Source organism: Carya illinoinensis, chromosome 15 (assembly GCF_018687715.1).
Source record: "Carya illinoinensis cultivar Pawnee chromosome 15, C.illinoinensisPawnee_v1, whole genome shotgun sequence".
In the NCBI taxonomy this organism is placed as follows: Eukaryota; Viridiplantae; Streptophyta; class Magnoliopsida; order Fagales; family Juglandaceae; genus Carya; species Carya illinoinensis.
Genome location: NC_056766.1, coordinates 41,454,512 through 41,478,615, shown reverse-complemented (window position 1 = coordinate 41,478,615; position 24,104 = coordinate 41,454,512). Strand labels below are relative to the sequence as shown.

The window sequence follows — 24,104 nt, the reverse complement described above, 5'->3', positions numbered from 1 at the left end:
GCATGCATTTGAGTTTTTTTTTTTTTTTTCAATGCATTTGAGTGATTATTCATTTGATTAGAAAAATATATGATTAGAAAATATATAAAAGCAAAAGAAAGAACAATATTTCTTAGATTTAAAATGTCCTAATTTACATCATTATTATGGATTCTTTTTTTTCTTAATCTATAAATAAAAACATATGACATCATAATCTACAGACATTTTTAAGACAAAGAAGACATTTCTGATTTGTTTGAATGCAAGTCGAAACAATGAAATCACTTTACCTTAAAGGTTGCTGAAGCCTTCAAAGGGTTCCTGAATTTGATTGTACAATAGAATCTATAGAATACATTAGGGGTGAATTCGGTCCGGTCTGGTCGGTCCACAGGGTGATTTGCAGACCGGATTGGACCAATTCGGTCCAGGGTTTTCCCACCCTGGACCGGACCGAAATGCAATAAGGACCAGTCCGGTCGGTCCCTTTCGGGGCGGTCCAGTCCGGTCGGTCCAAATATGGACCATGTGGCCCATGGGCCCAATCGGCCCAACAGTGAAATCCCATTAATATTTTATCTAATTTTAAGTCAAAAAATACAAAAAAAAAAAAAAGATTTGAATGCAAAATAAAATTAAGCATAAAAAGAAAATTATCTATATACAATAAATTTGAATAAAAGATTTTACAAGAAAAAAAAAGTAAGAAAAATTGAAAAAGACGCATAAATTGCAAAAGAACCATGACTTAATGTCTAAATTAATGACTTGCAAAGGACCCATGACTTCATTAAAACCTCAAGAGCACCACTTTTACATCCAAATAAAAAATAAAAAAAATCCAACAATTCATGTCAAATCCTCACATACAAGCAATATTTTATATCAAATGAAATTTAATACATCTAATTCTATGCCAACTAAACATCCATATTTCAAAAGAAAAAGAAAAAAGTTAAAGAGTACATCTAATTCTTAACTAAACATGCCAACTAAACATCCAAAAGTCCAAATAAAAGGGAAAAAAAAATAAAATAAGAAACCAAAAAAAGTTAAGCAAATGACACAAAAAATATTACAATTTACAATCCATGCATCTAGGCTTCTAGCCATAATAACTAATAAAGTGATATTACAAATTACAAATGACTAAATAATAACTAATACAAATAACAAATAACTAAGATTTGATCTCTAAACGGCACACTTGATCTCGTCAAAGCTTTCATCACCAAACGAAATGTTGCCAAATAGGACACAAAAGTTCAATGAGAGACAATACAAAAGTAAAACTAAATTGGACACGTCACAATTGAAGAAAATAATTTGAAATTTTAAAGAAAACAATTCAAGTTCTCACCTCATGAATTTGCATTAGATGTAGACATTGTATTTGACGCCTCCATAGAATTTTCACCCTCCTGAGCAAATGCTATACAATAAAGGAAAAAAAATAATTTATATAAATTTTCACTACATATATAGATCATAAAAATTAGAAAATGAAGTAAATAATAAACATACCCATATCCAACTGCCTCTCAAAATCCTCCACATCATCCATTATAGTCCTAAGGCTGATTGGAATAGATGAAGAACGAAGCCAGTTTTGTGTACAAATGAGGCCCTCAACCATCATTGGAGATAAATTATTTCAGAAAGGATCAAGAACACGACCCGCCATGCTAAAGCAAGATTCAGAGGCAACTGGAGAGACTGGTATTGCAAGTACATCGCGTACAATTTTTGAAAGCACACAATATCTAAATGAGTTAACCTTCCACCAAACTAGAATGTCAAAACTTACATTGTCTGTCTCACACTTTTCATCTAGGTATCTATCAACCTCTTACTTGCTTTCAAGAGAGTCCTCCGACTGCAACCGTTGCTTAAATATGGCCATTCTTTGTGCACGAACGTCCACGTCTGTACTTGCACCATCTTCACCTGTAAGATTTACATTTTCACGTGATAAACTTCTAGGCTGCTGTTGTTGTTGTAAAGAGTTGCTCACTTCTTCATTTGCAAGGTATGCCTCATACATGCGGGTTAAAGTATTCTTCACTGAACAACTCAAATCAACTTCTTTTGTGGGATCATGGGCATACATCCCTTCCAACTCAAAGTCAAGATATCGCATATTGTACCGAGGATCAAGAAGAATCCTAACAAACAACAACATATTCATATTATCCAAGTTGCCCCAATATTTGTTAAATTTTTTCTTCATATTTGTAGCCATTGATCCCACCACAAGGTTTTGATTTTGACACTCCTAATCAATTGCATCGGATATTGTAGCTAACTCCGGAAAAAAAGAGTTGCAAGTTGCATATAGACCCCCTGAAAAGTGTTAAAATTGCATCATGAATTAGTTTAATAAACTTTACAAACAACTTTGCCTTCTCCTAATCGATATTTATTGGGAGGCCCCAACTTTTTTGACGTTCTCCTATTCACTACTTGCTTCACATCATCCTCATCATCGTCATCATCATCTCCAATACTAATAAGGAAAGCCGAATCTTCTTCTTCCAACCGTTCAAACGCTCTTTGAAATTTTGAAGCTCTCTCTAGCATAAGATAGGTGGAGTTCCACCTAGTCGGTACATCTAAGCAAATGCCACTTTTGCGTGTAAATTCTTTCAACTGTACACATTTTTTAAACATACTCCACCTTTGAGGTGAAGACTTCACATATTTTACAACACCTCTCACCTTCGCAATAGACTCATCAAATTCCTTCAACCCCTCACAAACAATTAAGTTTAAGATATGGGCACAGTATCGAACATGCAAGAATTCATGTTCCAAAATAGTATCCTTCCTATACTTGGTTTTTTTCTTCAAATAAGAAACTGCACCATTATTAGAACTTGCGCTATCAAGTGTGATAGCAAGATATTTTGGTCACCCCCAATCATGCAAACACATCTCAATAGCCTTACCAAGTGTATCCCCCTTGTGATTCTCAACCAAACAAAAAGAAAGAATCCTCTTGTGTAGATTCCAATCATCATCAATAAAGTGTGCAGTAAGACACATATAATTGAGATTTTGCACGGATGTCCATGTATCCATAGTGAGGGAAATTCGTTACCCTTGAAGAGCACTTCTCAACTTATTTTTTTCCCTCATATACACATTAAAGCAATCCTTCGCAACCGTAACACGGGATGGAATCGTTACCCACTTAGGACAAACAATAAGCATAAACTTCTTGAAACCCTCTCATTCAACAAACCTAAAGGGTAACTCATCAAGAATTATCATCTATGCTAAACTTTGTCTACAAGCATCAACACTAAAGGCTATAGACACAAGTTCCCCACTACCACTTCCTCCATCCGCCTTCCAAGTTAGAGTAGTTTGAGACTTATCCGTCCTATTAAAAAGACATTTCTTACATTGTTTCTCAATGTGATATTTCATGGACTTTGTACCGTTGGTCTTCGTATCACATGCATACAAAGCAGTACAATAATTACATTTAACCCTAAGTTTACTTGGATCACCGTTTGGTATTTTAGTAAAGTGATCCCAAACCATTGACCTATGTCTACCACTTTCATTGGGTGGTGGAGGTACGGCTGTACCACTTTGTGTAGGCATAGTTGACTCTACATCATCTGTAGTAGAGTCTTGTGGATTCATATCTTGAATCTGGTCCATCTACAAAAATATACTAAAAGTCAGAAAATGAATTTGCATAAATATTATAAACTTTACAAAAATAGTAAATGTTATAAACTCTACAAAAAAAAACAGAATATGGCCTAAAGTCAAAATATAAACTTTAAGTGGGCCAAATGAAAGGAAATGAATATAAATATTGTGCTAAGTTAAATATGAGAGAGAATGAATATAAAATATGGCCAAAATCCCTCTAGCATGTAAAGAGGCTGCGGAATCCCTTCCCCTAAACTTGCAACCTAATGAACTTGACTAAATGGATGTACTGGGTGTAGATGTACATCAATTATTCGATCAATCCCTTTCTAACTGGTCGTTAGATTATGATTTTATAACCAAATTTGAGAGGGAAGGTCAAGACTGGTTCCTTCCTAGTACCAAAAGTATATTACATTGAATCTCTCTCCAAGGCAGGTACATATCTCCACTTCCCCTGGTTTCTCGTTCATATAAATGTTCTTACTATCAACTTTTTTCAGTAGGGTCAATACCTCATTCTTCAAAGAAACATTTGAGTTGTTAATTTGCAGAAACATGGCTGAAGAGAAATCGAGTTTAAACACTGTAAATTGCAACCAACTGGGAAAAAGGTTTTTTTTTTTTTTTTGTGTGTTTATTTTTAGAGAAGAATTCTCAATATAAACATCTCTTTCTAATTCTTAACAAGCAAATCATATTTATTCATTCTAATTAAACCGAGCCATCTCAGATAATAGATTCATCATATTTATTCAAGCCATTTCAACAAAATGTATCACTAATCAGTAATCACCACGAAATCACACAATATTTAGATTCAACAACAAGAAACCTAGATTCAAGAATCATAAATTCACATTTTGAAACCGAGATGCCCAGATTCACGAAATCAAGAAATAAAACCGGAAAGGGACATTTATCCTTACCGTCTGTCGCTGCGAACTGTCTTCCCAGGAATGAGATGAAATTTTCTATTGGTCACGCCGTCACGGACTCAGCCTTCAGGGAATGGGGGGGCTAGGGGAGAACGAGAGAGATCTGAGAGAGAGAGTCTGAAAGTTGAAATGAGAGGGAATCGGGGGAGGGCGACGGGACCGGGGTGAGGGAATGTGAATTCATTTTTAGGGCTACACATAACGACGCCGTTTGGATTATAAACAATCCTAAATGGCGCCGTTTTAACAAGGGAAAGGGCAAACAATATAAATTCGGCCATCTACTGCACGGCGCCGTTTAGGTCCCTTTTTGCACTAAACGGCGCCGTTTCTTCCCTTACTAAATATGTCTTCTCACTTTTTCTATGTTTTTAACACATAAATTAATAAAAGAAATTATTTGAATTAGTAAAATTTAAATTAAGTAAACTATTCAATATAATTATTTAATTAACTGATTAAAAAAATATATAATTAATATTATATTGATGATGTTAATTGCTACTTTGTTACTAACTAGAGTATATCAAACTATCAATGTATTATGATTGTTCTAACTTCTAAGTTAATGCATAATGAGGAATGAGCTATATATTTACATTTTGTATAGGAAGTAATAAGCATAAATAATTTAATTATACAAACATGCTTTATATTTACTTGCAATTTAGGTCATAGATGTAGAATTGTAGATGTTATCATGTTACTAATTAGTTAATGGGAAATTGGTATTAGCCATTAGGTTAGTTAATTTACAATTTACAAATTGCTTTATATTTACTCACAACTTAGGTAATTTACAAAAAATTAATCTATACACTTTAATTAGATATAGATGTAGATGTTAGTAATAGTAATTACTTAATGGTGAATTGGTGATAAGTTAATTGATAATAATATTAATATATTATAACATACCTTGGTTAATTATAATATATTAATTTGTAATTATATATTTAAAATTTTATATTGTAAATGGTAATAGTCTAATAGGTTAGATGAAAATGACATATTAATTATATAAAATAAATATATAAGTTTTTTTTTTAAATATTAATTCGGTCGGTCCGGTCCGGTTCGGTCCAGGGAAACCTGGACCGTGGACCGGACCGAAGACCGATTTTAGCAAAATGGCAAGACCGAAACCGGCCATGCATTTGCTTGGTTCGGTTCGGTCCAATCGGTTTTTTCGGTCCGGACCGACCGTTGTACACCCCTAATTTTTATTATAAAATAAATTTAATATACCATACAAATTATATTAATTTATAAATTTAATTTTCTAGTTACTTATTAGGAATGAATGAATGACAGCGAGAAGAGGCACACTGAATAAAAGGAAAATTATTGAAGAAGCTTGTGACCAACGTATAAGCTTGTGGCCAACATCGTGACAACGAATGTATGTGAAAATGTATTATTATTCTTTTATAAAGCTGTCGTGTGATATTATTGTGCAGTCCTATCATAATCGTCAAGTCTACTTCACCTTCTGGCCCCTTCCAACCATTGTCATTTGCTAGCACCATTCCATAACCTATTTGAGCTCTTACTTTCATTTCAGCTTTCTTAACTCCTATGTTATCTTTATGTCTCTCTATTAAGAATTACACTGTTTGGATAGTGAGATAAGATGAGATAAGATAGTTTTAGATGAAATTTGAATAAAACATTATTAAAATAGAGATGAGATGAAATGATTTCTGAATCTAAACAGCCCCTAATATAATAACTAAATATAATACAGAAATTATATTGTCAATTGAGGTAAATATTTCATGGATTAAAACTTTGAAGGGTTTGGATTTTTATTTTTTATTTTTCCATCGCGTATGCAACTTTATAATATAGTACTGCTAGAGTTATATTTATTTGAGAAGTGGTACAGTTATAAAGAAATTCATAAAATAAATTCATAAACTGATATAGTTTTATTTGTTATATTAGATCTACTTTAATTTGTAAATTTACTTTTACTTTGTGACTAAATTATTTCTCTATTTATTTATTGACAAATATGCTTAAACGCTTTGATCTAAATATTTGATCACAACTACTTGGTTGGTTGATTCAACTTTGTTAAGCTTCATTGCATAATATTTTAGTTTATGGTATTCTTTACATGGAAATATTTAGTTTATAAAAAAAGTTTTAAAAATTACTTAATTCTAAATTTGCATTAGACTTTAAAACTTGAATTAAATCTTGGCTACCAAATAACAAATCGAAAATGAATAACAAATAAATAAAAAGAAGAAAGGAAGTTGCCAAAAAGCTTCTCCGGTCTCATTTATTTACCAATAAGTTATTAAAATTGATATATACTTGATATATTCATTTACCAATTAGATGTGCACAAACACAATGTTTTCAAGACGTCAAAAGAAAGACGTACATTATATATAAATATATATTTATATATAAATTAAGGGACTATTTCGAAATTTCCAAACAAAATTATGAACATTGGCGGGCCTACACCCCTTCCAAGCGACGTACAACCGAAGTTCCAAACATAACCAGTCCTCTTGTCCTCTTAGTACCGACTGTTGAGGACCAGCTGGAATGCAAACGACTTCAAATTAATATGATATAATATAAAAATAAATTTATAAATTAATATAATATAATATATTAAATTATTACAATTATTTTTATTATAAAATAAATTTAACATTTCATATAAATTATATTAATTTATAAATTTAATTTTATAGTCATTTATTAGGAATGAATGGCTGGCCTCGAGAAGAGGCCCACCACCATTAATTAATAAAAGGAAAGTAATCGAAAAAGTTTATGGCCTAGGTATAAGATTTTTGTAAAGCTGTCATGCATTATTATCGTATAGTCTTTTTTTTTTTTTTTGATAGTAAATGGCTTTTCTATATTGCATTAGGGATTACAAGAAACCTTATCCACCCAAATAACATGGGCAATAGGTTCTGGTACAGATTCCCCCCATACAACCAAATCATCCACATTCTAAGCCATTCTAGCTAGCTTATGAGCAGCCATGTTACCTACGCAACTCACATGTTTACATAGACAGACATCAAAGTGAGACATTAATCTTTTAACTTCAGAGGTCAAAGTTCCTAAGTGTGAGGCATCCTGTTGAGATTCTTGTTGCAGCTTTTCCACTAGCAGCTTGCAATCTGACTCCACCATCAGCTTTGATATACCTGATTGTATGCATAATTGAAGGCCCCTTAAGACTGCCACTAGTTCAATAGTTTCTAGTTCTTCTATAAAGCATTCTATATTGCTAGCTGCAAATATTACTTCACCCCTTCCATCCCGAAGCACTGCCCCAACTCCTGCTTTCTTTTGATCAAAAAATAAAGCACCATCAATATTGAGCTTTAGAAACCCCTCAGGAGGGGGGCTCCAGAGACCATTTAGTTTGATATGGTCTGGGTTTTTCTGTTGAGAACAGGAAGCATAATTGGACTGAACTGAGAGGGCATGGTCCACAACTTGTTTTATAGGCAAAACAACCATATCGTGTATCTTTCGGTTTCTCCTATACCAGAAACTCCATGCTCAGACAGAAAAACTGCAGCTCCTCTGTAGTGTCTGTTTTATGCACATGATTGATTAGGTCAATGAAATGGAAAGGTTTCTATATATCAAACAGTTTTGGAAGCTGGCCTTTCCAGAACTCCATTAAGTTCAATCCTGTTGGTAAGCAGTCCTTGCATAATTTCCATGCAAAAATCCTTATTTTCAGAGGCAACTTCATCTTCCATATTGCTCTCCAAAGGCTATTGAAGCTACTGCTGTTTGAACTCTGCCCTACTGCATCATAAATGCCTTTTTGTAGCAGCTTATAAGCACTATGAACACTGAACTCCCCACTTCTCTCTTCAGTCCACACCCATCTATCTTCATAGTCCTTTGGACAGATTACTATTTTCAGTATCTTCTCTGCTATAATTGGATTGAATAGAGCTCAAACTTTTGAAGTGTCCCACCATCTGGTTTCCCCACTGATAAGAGTGTCCACTGTTTCAATTTTTCTGTCCTGACTCTCTCCTCCTATATATTCATGCAACAAATTTCTGTACCCTGGGATCCAGTGATCATGCCAAATCCTGATATTTTTTCCATCCCCTACCCTCCTTTGACAACCCTGCTTTAAGAAAGCTCTAGTATCCCAAATCTCTCTCCATGCATAGGATGGATTATGACCAAGCTTTGAATCCAAAAATTCCCCTCTTGGGAAATATTTTGCTTTAAACACTTGGTACATCAAGGAGCCCGAGTGTGTGACCAACCTCCAACCTTGTTTAGCAAGAAGGGCTTTGTTAAACAGCTTTAGTTCTTTAAAACCCAGCCCCCCTTGAAACTTTCATTTGCACAAGTTCTTCCAACTCACCCAATGAATTATTTTGTTGTTTTCAGTTCTACCCCACCAGAATCTGGCCATCAAGCTTTCAAGTTCTCTAAACAGGCAGTCTGGCAATTTGAAACAACTCATAGCATAAGTAGGAATAGCCAAAGCTACTGCCTTCAGTAGTATTTCCTTTCCTCCTTGAGATAGTTGTTTTTCCTTCCAACATTGCAATTTCTTCCATACTCTTGACTTAATTTCCGAGAAAGCATTAGACTTCTTCCTACCTATCATTGGAGGCAATCCCAAGTATTTTTCATACTGCTGAATAGCACTTCCCCCCCACATGTTCCTTGTTTCCTCTTTCATAGGGACACTTACATTGCTGCTGAAAACCATACTTGTCTTATCCATATTCAATTTCTACCTAGATGCCAGTTCATACCTCTTTAGGATTCTTTGTAGTTCAAGATTTGTTTGGACATCAGCTTTACAGAAGATGACATTGTCATCAGCAAAAAATAAGTGGTTTATGGCTGGAGCCCCTCTGCAAATACGGATACCAGGTATCATTGAATTCAAGGCTGCTTGCTTCAAAATACTAACTAAACCCTTAGTGCATAGGAGAAAGAGGTAAGAGGACAAGGGGTCCCCTTGTCTCAATCCACGAGTAGGTTTAATACACCCTGTTGGTACACCATTCAGCATGACTGAGAAAGAGACTGAGGACACACAATTCATTATTAAATTAATCCACCTGGCCTCAAATCCCATATGAACCATGATTCTTTCCAGAAAATCCCACTCAACTCGATCGTAGGCTTTGCTCATATCCAACTTGATGGACATATAGCCTTTCTTTCCCCCTCTTTTGTGTCTTAGAAAGTGAACAATTTCATAAGCCACTAACACATTATCAGTGATTAATCTACCTGGTACAAAAGCTAACTAAGAAGCAGATATTAACATAGGGAGTAAAGCTTTCAGCCTATTAGCTATAACTTTGGACATGAGTTTATAAAGAACATTACACAAGCTAATAGGTCTAAAATCAGCTACTTTAGTGGGGTTCTGTTTTTTAGGGATTAGACAAATGAAAGTATGGTTTAACTCTTTTGGAAACACACCAGTATTTAAGGACTCTAGCACTACCTCAGTCACTGAAGAACCTATTGTACTCCAGTATTTTTGATAGAAGATAGGGGGCATACCATCGGGTCCAGGGGCCTTTGTTGGATGCATTTGAGAAAGGGCCAAATTGACTTCTGCTGCAGTAAAGGGTTTCACCAATTCTTCATTCATAAGAGATGTTACTTTGCTCTCCACCCTAGCAACAGACTCAGTATGGTCCCTCTCCTCTGAGCTAGAGAACAGCTGTTGAAAATAGTTTACCACTAACTCTTCCATATCTCTTCCTTCTTTCCACTTGTCTTGCTCATCTTGTAGCCTCTTTATGGTGTTCTTCTTTTTCCTATGTGAGGCTTTAGAGTGAAAGTATCTTGAGTTTTGGTCCCCTGCCTGAATCCACAAAGCCTTAGATCTCTGATGCCACATTTCCTCCTCCCTTCCTAACCATTTGTTCACTTCTTCCCTGGCGCTTATGTTTTCTTGAGAATTCAAACCTGCAGGATCCCTTTTTTGTAACAGACATAGATTTTCTTTTGCCTCTGCAATTTTGACTTGTACATTGCCAAAGCTTTTTTTGTTCCACACTTTCAGTTTCTCCCCCACCTTTTGAGTCCATTGCATCAAAGTCTTTATCCCATCTTTTTTGCTCCTATCCCTCCATGAATCCTTGATTAGTTTAGAGCAGCCTTCCTCTCCTAACCACATTGATTCGAATCTTAAAGGTTTGTGTCCCCTCCTACTTGTTTGATGTCCAGTCGTATCCACCCACAAAGGGATATGGTTAGAGTAGGCTACTGAACCATGTACCACACTTGCCAAAGGGTTATTTGAGCACCAAACTTCATTAGCTAGAGCCCTGTCGAGTCAAGCACTTATGCACTCAGATTCCTCTCTTCTATTGGACCACGTGTATGGAAATCCTTGGTACCCCAAGTCCTTAATACCACAATCATCTATAGCATCTCTAAAATTCTTCATTTGCCATTCTGGTCTGTCCACTCCCCCCACTTCTCAGATTGGTGTATGATTTCATTAAAGTCACCAATTAATAACCACCCCAAGTTGTCAACACTCTTCAGTGATCGTATAAAAGCCCATGTCAAGTGTCTGATGGCCACCTCAGGGAAGCCATAGATGCCTGTTAAAAACCACATTCTTCTCTCTTGTTCTTCTTCAGCAACTATAGCATGTTTATGGTTTTTCGAGTATTGTAATATAGTTAGATCCACTTCTGTCTTCCAAATTAAAGCCAGTCCTCCCCTTCTTTCCTCACAACTCACTGCTAAATAGTTTTCAGAGCCCAACCTATGCTTACACTTGTCCATTTCAGAAACTCTTAGTCTAGTTTCCTGAATGAACAAAATGTCGGGATCTTCCTTCATAACAAGGTCACGAAGGTTTCGAATTCCACGTGGGTTCCCAAGCCCACGGGAATTCCAACTCAATGTTTTCATAACACTTGGTGGGGCTGACTAGCAGCCTCCACCATTTTCTGTGATAGTGCAATATTTTCTTGTATGTCACCATTTACTATCTTTCTAGCTTTAGTCAAGAAACATGTGGCTTCGTCACTCACCTCCACCTTTCTCTTGTTGCTAGATGATCTCCTTGTTGCAGGAAAGTCTACATACTTGGCACGGGATCTACGTTTCCACCTATCTCCCACTCCCTTCTCCTTCATACTCAAAGAAAGTATCGGGGCCTCAACCACTTCTACCTCGTGCATGCCTACAAGAGAGGGTGTTTTTAAACATAGAGGCCCATCATTAGTTTCATTCCTCTGTCCTCCGAATCCACCATCATGTACAAGTCTCTCGGATGCACCAGGCCCACCTTCAGATTCATATCTTTGTTCTTCAGGCTCTCCAGGCCCATTGTCATTACTGTCCTCCATGCATTGGTTTCTCGTAGTCCCATTTGTTGTGGTTACCCCTTCGTGCTTTTGTTTCTGTTGCATCTGTAGAGGGGTCTCCTTCACGCACTCATGGTCCCCACTGTCAGATTCCCCCGCATGGCATTCCATTTGTTCCGTAGGTACCTTTCCCACTCCCCCTACTACATCCATTACCTTTTCTGGTGCAGCCTCAAATTCAGTTACGTAGGGCGTAAATTGTCTGTACTGCCCTTTAACAGAACCTTGTCCCTGCCACCTACGTGTCATGTTGCTTCCAGAGACCTCTGCCTCCCTATCCCCGTCGTCACTTCCCATTTCAGGGCCCTTCTTCCACTCGCCTTTGCCGGAATAACCATTGCTCGAGAGGACCATCGCCGCAGGCCAGAGTTCTCAGCACGAAGCCATGACCCAAACTGCATGCCTTTGGGACCATCACTCCCATTGTCATCTTTTTTAATAGCGCATCCTTCCTCCCCATGTGTAATCCACCCACATGTGAAACATATTTTTGGTAGCTTCTCATAGCGAAAATGAATCCATAGTTTCTCTCCCTAGACACTGATGAACCTTCCTCTTGCAATAGCTTTGCACAACGGCATATCAACCTTCACTCTTAAACATTTCCCCCACCCTACTCCATCACTCTCCACGTCAACTTCCACGCATCTCCCTACTGAGTCACCAATCTGTTTCCCCCATTCCATCGACATACAACCCAGAGGTAGTATGTGAATCTGTATCCAAAATGTTTCATGATCAAAAGCAATCCGCCCTGGTTGCATGATCCCATCATAAGGCACTAGAATAAACAAGACGTTGTCAAAAAAGCCACGGTTTGCCCTCATGGACTCTTTCCTTATCAGCGTGTGTGGCGAAGGTTACTACGAAGGTGTTTCTCTCAACTTCTTGAAACACAGCCCTTTTACTGATTCTCCAAATCCTAGCCATAGTGTTTCCAATAACCTCTTTCCCCACATAACGCTCAGAGCATACCTTTCCAATCAGACTCCTCTCACCCTTCCGTTGAATCTCTTCTTCACTTCCGTTATCAACCTCTATAATCACTTCCTCTTCCTCTGTGAGGCTAACGTGCCCCCACATATCCTCTAAACCTTCCATTCTCAACCCTCTCTTCCCTTCTGATCGGCCTTTGGTGATCTCTACGAGAGACTCACTTCTTCACCACCTCTGGGGTCGACTAAAGTCTAGACCAGAGAGGAGACTTCCTGCAGTAGTTCGCTTGAGAACTTTATTATCGTACAGTCCTCTTCGTGATCGTCAAGTCTACTTTACCTTCTAGCCTTCTTTGCTACTGTCGTGCTCTTTCATTTCAACTTTCTCAACTTCTAACTCCCTATTAGGAATTACAATATTGCAATAACTAAATATAATACAGAAATTAGATTGTGAATTGAGATAAATATTTCATGGATTATAACTTTTAAAGGGTTTGGGTTTTTATTTCTCTTAAATTTAAAATGCACTCTTTATTTTTCTTATTTCTTAGGAATATTGCTCGTCATATCTACCACAATTTGCTCAGAAACACACAGCTTGGTCTTGGCCATTTTCACTTGAGGATGGTGAAAGCTAATTAGTCCAGACAAGTGGCACGACCTTCTTGCATGGAAATTCTGTTTTTGGAGACGTCGTGTCGGATGGATATTACGCATAATGTTCTAGTGCAGGAACATGGTCTCCAAGATATTGTTCTAGACTCAAGATTCCAAGATCACAGATTAGGGAAGGTTCAACTTGAGCCAATATCTACAAATTGCCTTCAAGGAACTTGTACCAAAACCAGTAGAGGGTTGATCCTATGGGACTTTGATTCATTTTGAGCATTTTATTTCATTATGCTCTTGGGTCTAAACAATCATAAAATGTTTTGTCTGTTGATTTTACAACCTTTTATAAATTTAGTATTGATTAAAAAATTATCAAAATGTATGAAAATTATCTTATTCCTTTCTATTTCATTCCTCTTATACTCCCAAATGAAGTAGATATGATCATGATCTCCTAAACATATCGTAAATAGAAAGGTGATAAAAATTATAATTATCGTAAACAAAGTAGGACATATATGTGGTTTTTCTTAAAGTGTTGAACCATTTCACTATTATTGATATAATTCTCATATTATTTCATTATCCAAACATGTCCTAAATTTAAGAGAAATATTGTTCTTCCTCTTACATTTTTTCTCTAATCATACATGTTGCAAATTAAAGAAATAACTACTTAAAATGCATCACGTCAATAAGTTTAACAAATTTTAAAATAAAAAATAAAAAAATTATTTTTCCTTTATTTCTTGCCGCTACCCCCAAAATATTATGTACATAATAAAGGTGATATCAAGCACAATATTCGTGGAACAATACGAGGTTTACAATTAAAAGTTATTCAGAGGAAGCAATCCGATGTTGCACATTTTTCTCAATGCAAGTCAAAATAAATGAAATTCCAAATTTTGAATAGATTAATATATAGTGGTTAAACTTGATGTGAATGGTGCTTAATTTGTTTGTGGATCCATATTTGGACATAAATCTCAAGTGGACGTACGTGAATATTTAGAGGAATATTGATGTCGGAGGGAAGCTTTATGGCTCTAAGCAAACTAGAACATAAAGTGAGTGACAAGGTGAGTGATATAAATGTAAGTTTTAGCCATGATGAGATGATTGCAAATGGCAATCCAGATCGGGATTGGGGAGAAAATTACATTATTTATTGGGCTTGTAATTAGGAAATTCAGATTTGGGCTAAAAAAAAAAAAAAAACTCTCAATAATAGTATATGAAACTTTGATGATGAGGACATAAAGTACCTTCAAGTTTGTAGGAGTGGAATTATTTCTCAAGATGAATTACTTCCACGGGAGCTGCAGAGGATTTTATTATTGAGGAATACCACACTACAATGATGGATCAATCACTGTATGTCCACATTATTTCTACAGTACGGCCATATGATATAATAATCATATATATAGTCAAACGGCGGAAAAAAACACTAGAGCCATGTAAAATGCATGTTCGCTCGAGCGGCGTGTCGAGCGCGAGTCGAGCGAACTTCCTTCCCGCATCCACTTGAGCTCACTGTCGAGTTGACATCTAGCGTTCGAATCTGCCTGACTTCGCTCGAGCAGCCAATGCCTCTACTCGAGCGGTGTGGACCAGACTCCACAGTACTCAACATCAAAGACTCTTTAGCTTGCACTGATACCTTGCTTGAAGGTTCTGTTTTATTATTCAATCAATTATGCTCATTTTGAACTTTTCCCATTTATTGTAGTAATAACATAATTGAAGATGAACTGATGACTACTGCATAATATGCATGGAATTCTACCTGCAGTGTACTAAAATGAAGTAATTTGCTATGTTATATGTCATCAACACATTTCCTAATCAATTTGTGCTATTATCTACTTTTACAAATTATTGATATGCTTTAATGTTCCTAGAAGAGCAAAAGCATATGGTGAAACATCTTCTGAGTTTCAGGTCAGTGATGGAGAATCCATCATTTCCCATTAACTTCTAACCAACACTTACCTATCAAAAAGAAAAACTTCTAACCGACACTTGCAACGAGCATAAAAATGGTCTGAAGTCCCACACCACCAATTTAGTTATCCACGCAAGACGACTACGTGAACCTAATTTGTCATGTGTTCCATAATTTCACATTTTTTTTATTTTATTTTTGTCTTAATAAAATATAATAGTACTTTCAACTGGGCATACATGCCTCAGGCACGTAACATCTTCCTGGTGAAAATAAAAACAGAGAATTTCCAGTTGGTACAGACTGTATAGTGGGGTGTAGGTGAGTGGTTTCAGCACACAGATCGGCCACTCGGGCAATTTTTATCCTCATTTTGCTTGTTTGATATTATTAAAGTCCCTTTCTGATCCTACTCTATATATATATATATATATATATTTATATATAATGCTTTTGCTTGAGTATTTGTATCAAGCGGCTGGCCATGATCATCAAGTCAACACTGTACCATTGTCGACGTTTCAATTTTACCTAATTGTGGCAAATGCATGCATTGAGATGAAATTAATTAATTTTTGTGCAAGTTAAGGGAATCTAAACTGTTGTTGATTTTCTTTTTCATCATACTGTAATTGTTGATCTTCTTGGGCTGCATTTGTCAAAATACAGGGTAATTTCAGAAAGTTTCTGGTTTGAGAAATGACACAAATCAAAGGTCTTAAAGCTCTGGATGGGATTATTATCATACTTTTGTACCCGTCTCAACATTAGAATGAACACTTGAGGAAATGATAATCCTTGCTTACTGGTTACTAATCAGGTCATTTACTAATGCATAATGAAAGACTTCTATATTGGCTTGCCATTTTGTGGTTAACCGTACGTGGCAGAGGCAAGGAGCTAGGATTTTATAGAACATTTTTCTTTTGAAGAACATTTCTTCAATTATAATGACAATAAGTTGTTTACACTTCTTTAGATGAGGATGTATTGCTACATGATGTAATGGATGCCAATTGCAGACATGCCACTGTTCCTCCCTGTCTTGTTGATGTAGGATATGCAAAGTATGTGACACAATACCGTTTCATTCCAAAAGATTGAATTTATTATCAATACCATAAACACAGACATGTAAGAGCCAAGATTGTTAATAATGGGTTCTGCCCCTAAAGATCTGTCAGGTAGGAAATGCAGCCGGTAGAGTTTTATTAATCATTTTTCCTCTAGAAAATCCTACATATTTATGATTTTTTTTATAAAATTATTTTTCTTATTCTTGTTCTGTTAGAAAATGTGTACAATGGATGAATTGGGGAGATTCAAAAATGTGGATGGAGTATTTGGATTCAAAGATGTTAGGCTAAATTTCTAAGCCTAAGTTTTGGGGAGTAACCCAGAAACAGATTGGTTTGATTTGTACTCTTTTCCATTGATTTCCATTTCACAACTTATTGAGTTGCAATGTTATTATATTCGGAGAAGCTTGGAATTCTTTCTCATGAATCCTGATTTGTTGTAGACGCTAGGCACAACTAATACTTGAACTGATGCAAGATTTTGATAGACTTCTTTCATTGTACATCTAGATTTGCAACTCAGTAGGGAATTTGAGCTAAGAGATAACTTGTGCATGATTTATTATATTTTCCAACCATGATCCTTATGAATGGGTTGGTGGTTGAGTAAAGAGGGATTTGAGCATTTTTCATTAACAATATGTGAAATGGTGAAACCTACAGCCTAGGTGTTTGATATTTTGTTTCATTGATATTTATTTTTCTGCAATATCTAATGTTCTTGCACACACCTCACTAATATTCATTTGTTTCACTTCTTTCAATTTACAAACAATCACAAAACCATTTTGAAAAGAAACAGAGACCCTAACCATCATTTCCTCAACACACTCCCCTTTAGTACATAAGCATATATTCATTGAATCTCTCCCCTTAGCCGGGTAATCAACCCTCTCATAAATAAGATTCTTGCACAAAATACACTTCATTATATGCTTGCTCGTTATAAACATTGTTGTCCTTGTGGAAATGACCATGGAACTCATCCATGTACTACTTTGATAGCTTCTGCACTTGGAAGACAGATTTAGAAAGCCATCAAGTTTTTTGCGCCGTTGCCGGGAAGCTCCAGGCAGTAGTCATCTTTGTAAGTGTGCTCCAAATGTCATTTATTGCTTGAAAAATATTATTTTGAGATAAAGAAAACAAAGTTCTATTTTTGCATTTAGTCTATTTCCCTTTCCTCTCTATTTTCCTTATGTCTTTCTCTCCTATTTCTAAATGTTTTATTTCCAACCTTTGATCAAATTAGCCCCAAGTGTATGGCTTGGCTCCTTCACTTGTGAACCATTAGTTCAGCGCCAAGACAACCTACACAGCCCTTTGTTCATGCCACTTGCTTTTCCATTCCTCCTCTGTTTTGTTCAAACCACAAGTCCGCAACTTATGGCCATTAATTGGTCTCTCTCTGCCACATATTGAAGATGTTCAACCACACCGAATGCTAAACTCTTGGCCACAATATTCGGTAACTGTTTAACCCTCTACCTCACTCTTGTATCAACCCACTACTTGATGAGGTAGAATAAAATCTGTTTTTGGTCTAGGCAATTCGTTTTCTATTATAGTTTCTACTATAGATTTAGCTCTATCATTTCCTTTACCTGAATCCCTTTTCAATAGGTTTAAACCCTCCATTTTATAGGTCAAACCATTAGAAATCAGTGTTTGTTTGTGAGCCACCTTCTCAAGCTTAAACCAACATGAACAACCATAGATTACACCAAACCAGGAAAATCTGCAGCAGTGAACTAACAACCTATTTCGCCTCTTCCTCAACTACTCAACTCAAGCCTCTTGTAGCTATTGAACTTGCCTCATTCTAGACCAATTCAAGAGGTAGCACAACCACCATAGATGCCACCAAAGCAGCAGGTAAGATCCATTTTTTAATTCTGTCCAAAACTGTAGCATAGCAGCAAACTCTTTCTGCAATGCATTTTCTCCTCTAAATTAATGCAATTGATTCCTTCCTACTAGTTTCCGTTTGGTTGACTGTCTAGCTTATTTATATCCATTTGATCACTTCTAAATCCTTGCTTGTGTAATTAGGAATGTATTAGAAAGAGGGAATGTTTGAAAACAAGAAAATACACAAGCTCTTGGCTGTCCTTCCAGTGCAGAAAAAATTCAGCAACTCCACCCCTTGATTCCTATTAAGTTTCAGCACCTTAGTTTGCTTTTATTTCATCTCTTCAACTCAGCCTCAATATGTGACATTAGAACTACCAAATGACCTTGAAAATCTCAGACCAAAACCAGCTCTTAAGTAGCTGAAACTGAGGGGAACAGAAACACACACAACAACAGCAGAAAGTTGTAAGAGACAGCAGCAGTAACAGTTTCTCATTTTGTTTTCCCTCTCCTTATCACATGTAATCTCTTCTTACTCCAAGGACCCTCATCTATACAATATATTCTAGTCCAGTGGATGAAATATCAGGGCTCAGAATGAAGCAAAACAGAAAACAAAAACATCCTATCTGCAGCAGTAATTTTCATCTTTGGAGAGGGTAATGCTTTTATCTCTTAGTTCCTCTTAACTCAAACTTCATTTGGTTGAGTAGTAGAAAGTATGGTGGAGGAAATGATAATTTGGAGCAAGAAAACATCTATGTTAGTTGCTTTACATGTGAGAAACTAACCCCTCTATTTCAGTTTCTGTTTTGGTATCTTGCGTAGCAAATCATCTCATATTTCTCTGTTTTCTTCAATGTTTACCTTTATACTAGTTAGTCCTTTATATTTGGTTGTTAAACCACTAGAATATGTGAAGTGAAAGTGAGTCTCAGCCTTGCACATAATCATTTTTGTTCAACTCCTTAAGTCGACTATTCCATATGTAAACCTTAGCTAAGGTACTGACTTTGGTATTTACCTTATATTCCATCTTGTATTGGTCTCCACTCCTAAATAACCTTACTCCCTGGCCCTAATCGTCTCTAAGTATAGAAAACCATGTCCAGCTAGTCCTATTATGTGCCTTCCTCTTTATTTCCTCCAAGCTGCCAAGTGCACTACCATATACACCAGCCATTTTTATCTAGGTAACTCTCTCATCTAAGTTGTGGTGGTTTGACTTTTGGCTGTCTCTATGCTATGAAGTATGATGGGAATGGACTGAAAGAAAAGGTGGGTTATAAGCAATAAGGCTCATGAATGGGACAAGTTATTGGATTGGACAGATTTGGTATGAATGATGTATTTTGGAGGAAGGGTATTGAGCATTTTGTAGTCGAGTTGAATGGATGCAGATGTTGTGACGGGGCCATGAAGTTGGATACTGTGTTAGAAATGTGACCTCAAGAGGGTCACAAGCTATGGCTCTTAAATTAAGGAAATGATGATTATAAAGGAAAGTATGGAGGATGGACTCGGATAATAGAGTATGTCTAGGTGGAGGAAGTTTAAGTAAATGGTAGTATTATATAAATTCTAAGTTTAAGTTGCTTATGCACTTAAAAAAAAAAATAACAGGAAGTTATGAATGAATGTAGGTTGTCATTTGACACACACATGAATGGACTGCATGAAATGAAAATGACATGGAGTCCAGCCTTCCAAGTAAGTATTATGTTCATACTTATATAGAGTTTTCTAAATGATATGAAATGAAAATGAAATTTTTTTCTTATGATGCTTTATGAAATGATGTTTTATGCAAGTATGCTATGTGTGAATGTGTAAAGGTATAAGTATGTAAAGGCCTTCTTTGGCAGCCCCTATTTATGCACCCAAAGTAATAAGTTGTATGCATGTGAATGGATGTTATACATAATATCTATTGTCTTTATTTTCTTGAAAAGAAATGTTGAGATTTAAGTTTGATGCTTTAAATTATGCTTAAAAGATGTGATGAAAGTGTATTTAAATGACACCATAAAATGAATTTTAAATGATGCCATGAACTGATGTTTAAGACGATACTTATGCAAATGCTTTAAAGGATGTTTTAAATGATGATGTTTAAGCTCATGCTTTTAAATTATGTTTATGAAATGAATGGACTGATGAGTGTAAAGAATGAAAGGAAATGACTAAATGAATTAAAGGAAAGAAATAAATGTTTTAATATATGAAAATACGTAACGGCCATGACTGAATGAATAATGGTACCGATGGACTAGATAGATTACAATGTCAGGTAAGTAGTACTGGTAGTGCACTCAGTGTTGCCCCCTGACTGGAATGGATTCCTAACCCGAGGCCCATAGGCAGAGTCGGGTCCAAAAGAACACTAACCCCAAAAAAGCTACGTGGCAAACATTTATTGGAGGGCTGTTATTAGAGGGATAGCAGACTGACTGGTGGAAATATATTCTCTTTAATTTTATAATATTTTTATTCAATTTTTTCTCTCATTTCTCAAAATCCCATAAAATATATGTACTCTAACTATTTCACTACTATTCACAAAATATCTCAATACTACTTACATATTTTTTGTCTTATCTTATCTTATTTGTATAACCAAATAAAAATTTAGTCAAAGTTGGTAGGTGGTTTAGGACATCTTTTTACAACTTTTGAATAAAGTAATCTAGTTTAAAACATCATTTCTTAACTATCAAATACATTAATCAATTTAATGCGCAATTTGCAAAGGCTCTATGATCATAAACCTTCTGTTCATATTAATTATTATTTTCCTGATTGCACTTTTCACATTCAAACTATGTATCACCCTTTTTGAAGTTTCAAATATAAATTACGAAAAAACTAAATTGTTCCTAATTGGTGAAGTGGCACATTCTTGGCAATAATTTTAAATAGAAGGTACAAAGTAAAACGTTTGTGTACTTTATTTTCCTGTGTTTACTAAAATCTTTCATTAGGAAAATTAAGATCTCCTACAATTTTTTTTATCCAAACACTTTTTACCATTAAAAAAGAGATCTTAGACATGATATCACGTGGACTCTACTTCATTAAATGTTTCACGTACAATTTAATATATATAAATATTTATATATATATTTTTTTAAGAAGAGGTAAGACCACATGTCCACGAGTGACCACATCCCATATTTATTAGAAAAAACCCTCATTTATGGCAGAGGAATACCAAAAAACATTACTACATCTGGGGATAACAAATAAACAACCAAACCAACCCAGGTGTCCCAACAAAGAATACAACTGAACTAAAAAATCAACGCCTAATATAGGGGAGACCCCATTTATCCGTTCGAACGAGGCCACAAAACCTTCTCTCTCTAAAATCCTCACCCAAAAAATCCAGATTTTGACTTGTTGCACCTTCCTTTGAGAGGAAATCCGCCACCATATTTGCTTCCCGAAATATATGACAAACTCTAGCATTCATCAATCTAAACAAAAGAATAGCTTCTTCCCAGAAATCCCATAAATACCAAAATTTACAGATTCCCGACTTAAACCAACCAACTACTATCGTTGAATCCGATTCAATCAAAAAATCTTTAAAACCAAGCTGATGGCACAATTTTAAACTATCAAGAAATGCCCGACACTCAGCAATGGTATTAGTCGCATATCCATAAGAATGTGCAAAACCCACAATAACTTTACCTTGATCATCTTGAATTACTCCTCCCCCTCCCGACATGCTTGGTTTACCTGCAGATCCCGCATCAACGTTTAATTGAATAGTCCCTGCGATAGGTCTCGACCAAGCAACTTCTTTCATCGGTTTCACTCTCACCGGCATCAATGGGCAATTTAGCTCCTGCAAAATAAGACCATCTCGTCGAGAAAATTTCATTAGTTTAGTTAAAGATACCGAAATCTCCCCAAATAAACTCTTCACTGATCTAACAATCTACTTCCAATCATATAAAATTCCCTCCATTCTCGCAACACATCTCGCCCTCCAAATGGCCCATGTCGTAATAATAGGTGCAGCTCCACACAACCACCCTACTTGAGAAGAGGTAGAAGCCCGAAGCCACCATACATTTACCACCCCCATCCAAGTTCTGTTTTGCAGAAGAACAATCCCAAATACCCCTACAAAATAATTCCAAACATTTCTAGCACCTACACCAGAACACAACACATGATCTAGAGTTTCTACTTGTGCTTCATCACAGCAATTACACTTAGACACCAAAGGAATACCAAGCTTGCAAATATTTTCATCCACCGGAAGAGCATGAAGTCGAGCCCGCCAACACACAAATGACATCTTCTTAGGAATAGCCTTTTGCCAAAGCCATGTTTTCCACAAACAAATAGGACCTCTATTCCGAACCAATTCCCAAGCAGATTTAGTGGAAAAATCCCCATCATCCGATGACTTCCACACATATACGTCTGGACTATCTCTAAGTCGCACTGGAACACTAGCTATTTTTTCCACCATCTCAGCCTCAACTACACTCCTAAGAGTAGAAATATCCCATTTATCATTAACAACAACATCCCGGATTTTCAAATCTGGATTTCCTAGTACAATTTCTGAATTAGCAACCACGCCATCCCCCAACCAATTATCAAGCCAAAAACTTGATTCCCCTCCACAGATTAAACATCTCGAATTATTAAGCACTAATGGTAGCACTCGTAAAATACTCTTCCAAAATCTCGAACCTTTTAAGGACGAAATCAATGAAAACAAATGTTTATTCCCAAGGTATTTTGCCTTAAAAAAATATGCCCACAAAGAATCTCCCTTCAACAATTTCCAAGCAAACTTCATAAGCAATGAGACTTGAATATCCGATAGATCTTGAATACCCAATCCTCCTTCCTCCATCTGTAAACATATTTTACTCCAAGACACCCATTTACGCTTTTTTTCTTCCCCATTCGACCCCATAAAAAATTCGCAAAAATCCTCTTAAGTCCCTTTAAGACTCCTTTGGTAAATTAAGCACAGAGAGCACATGAATAGGTAAGCTATTTAACACATGTTTCAAGAGCACAATATTTCCACCAAAAGACAGTAATTTACCTTTCCATCCTGCAAGCTTTTTTTCCACCTTTACAAATAACGGATCAAACATACGAAGAGTAAGCCTGCCCACATACAGTGGTACTCCCAAATAATTGCACGGCCAAGATCCTTCTTCAAACCCAGTTATGTTTAACACAACATGTTTCCGTGCCAAAGGGTATCTTATAGAAAAAAATATAGAAGATTTGCTCGGGCTAACCTCTTGTCCAGATATCTTCTCGTATACATGCAGCAGGCGGATAATGTTACTAACCGAAGCTCTCCCTCCATTTGAAAAAAGCAATAAATCATCAACATATAGCAGATGACTAACCATTCTGCCTCCAACTATCTCAAACGGCTTAATCCTCCCCAATAAAAAATCACGATGCAAAATGCAAGACAAAATCTCTTCCGACAAAATAAATAAATAAGGAGATAACTGATCTCCTTGCCGCAACCCCCGGGAAGCTCGGAAAATACCTTTCGAACATCCATTAAGCATGATGGAGAAAACGGGAGAGAATATACAATTAAAAATAATAGACCTGAACTTCTCCGAAAAACCCAACCTCTTCAACACTTCCATTAAAAATCTCCAACTCATCCGGTCATACGCTTTAGCCATGTCTATTTTGATCAT

At 36.1% G+C, this 24,104-nt stretch overlaps 1 protein-coding gene and 1 long non-coding RNA gene across 15 annotated transcripts in view; one reads left to right on the top strand and one right to left on the bottom strand.

The window, feature by feature from the left end:
* Nucleotides 1-24,104, top strand: part of LOC122297078 — a 93,118-nt gene that overhangs the window by 8,241 nt on the left and 60,773 nt on the right. The window lies entirely within an intron of this gene.
* LOC122297095 lies at nt 522-3,647 on the bottom strand. Its single transcript, XR_006238653.1, has 3 exons — nt 1,507-3,647; nt 1,343-1,414; nt 522-1,204 (listed from the first exon to the last, which is right to left on the bottom strand). It is a non-coding gene; the product is annotated as an uncharacterized LOC122297095 (long non-coding RNA).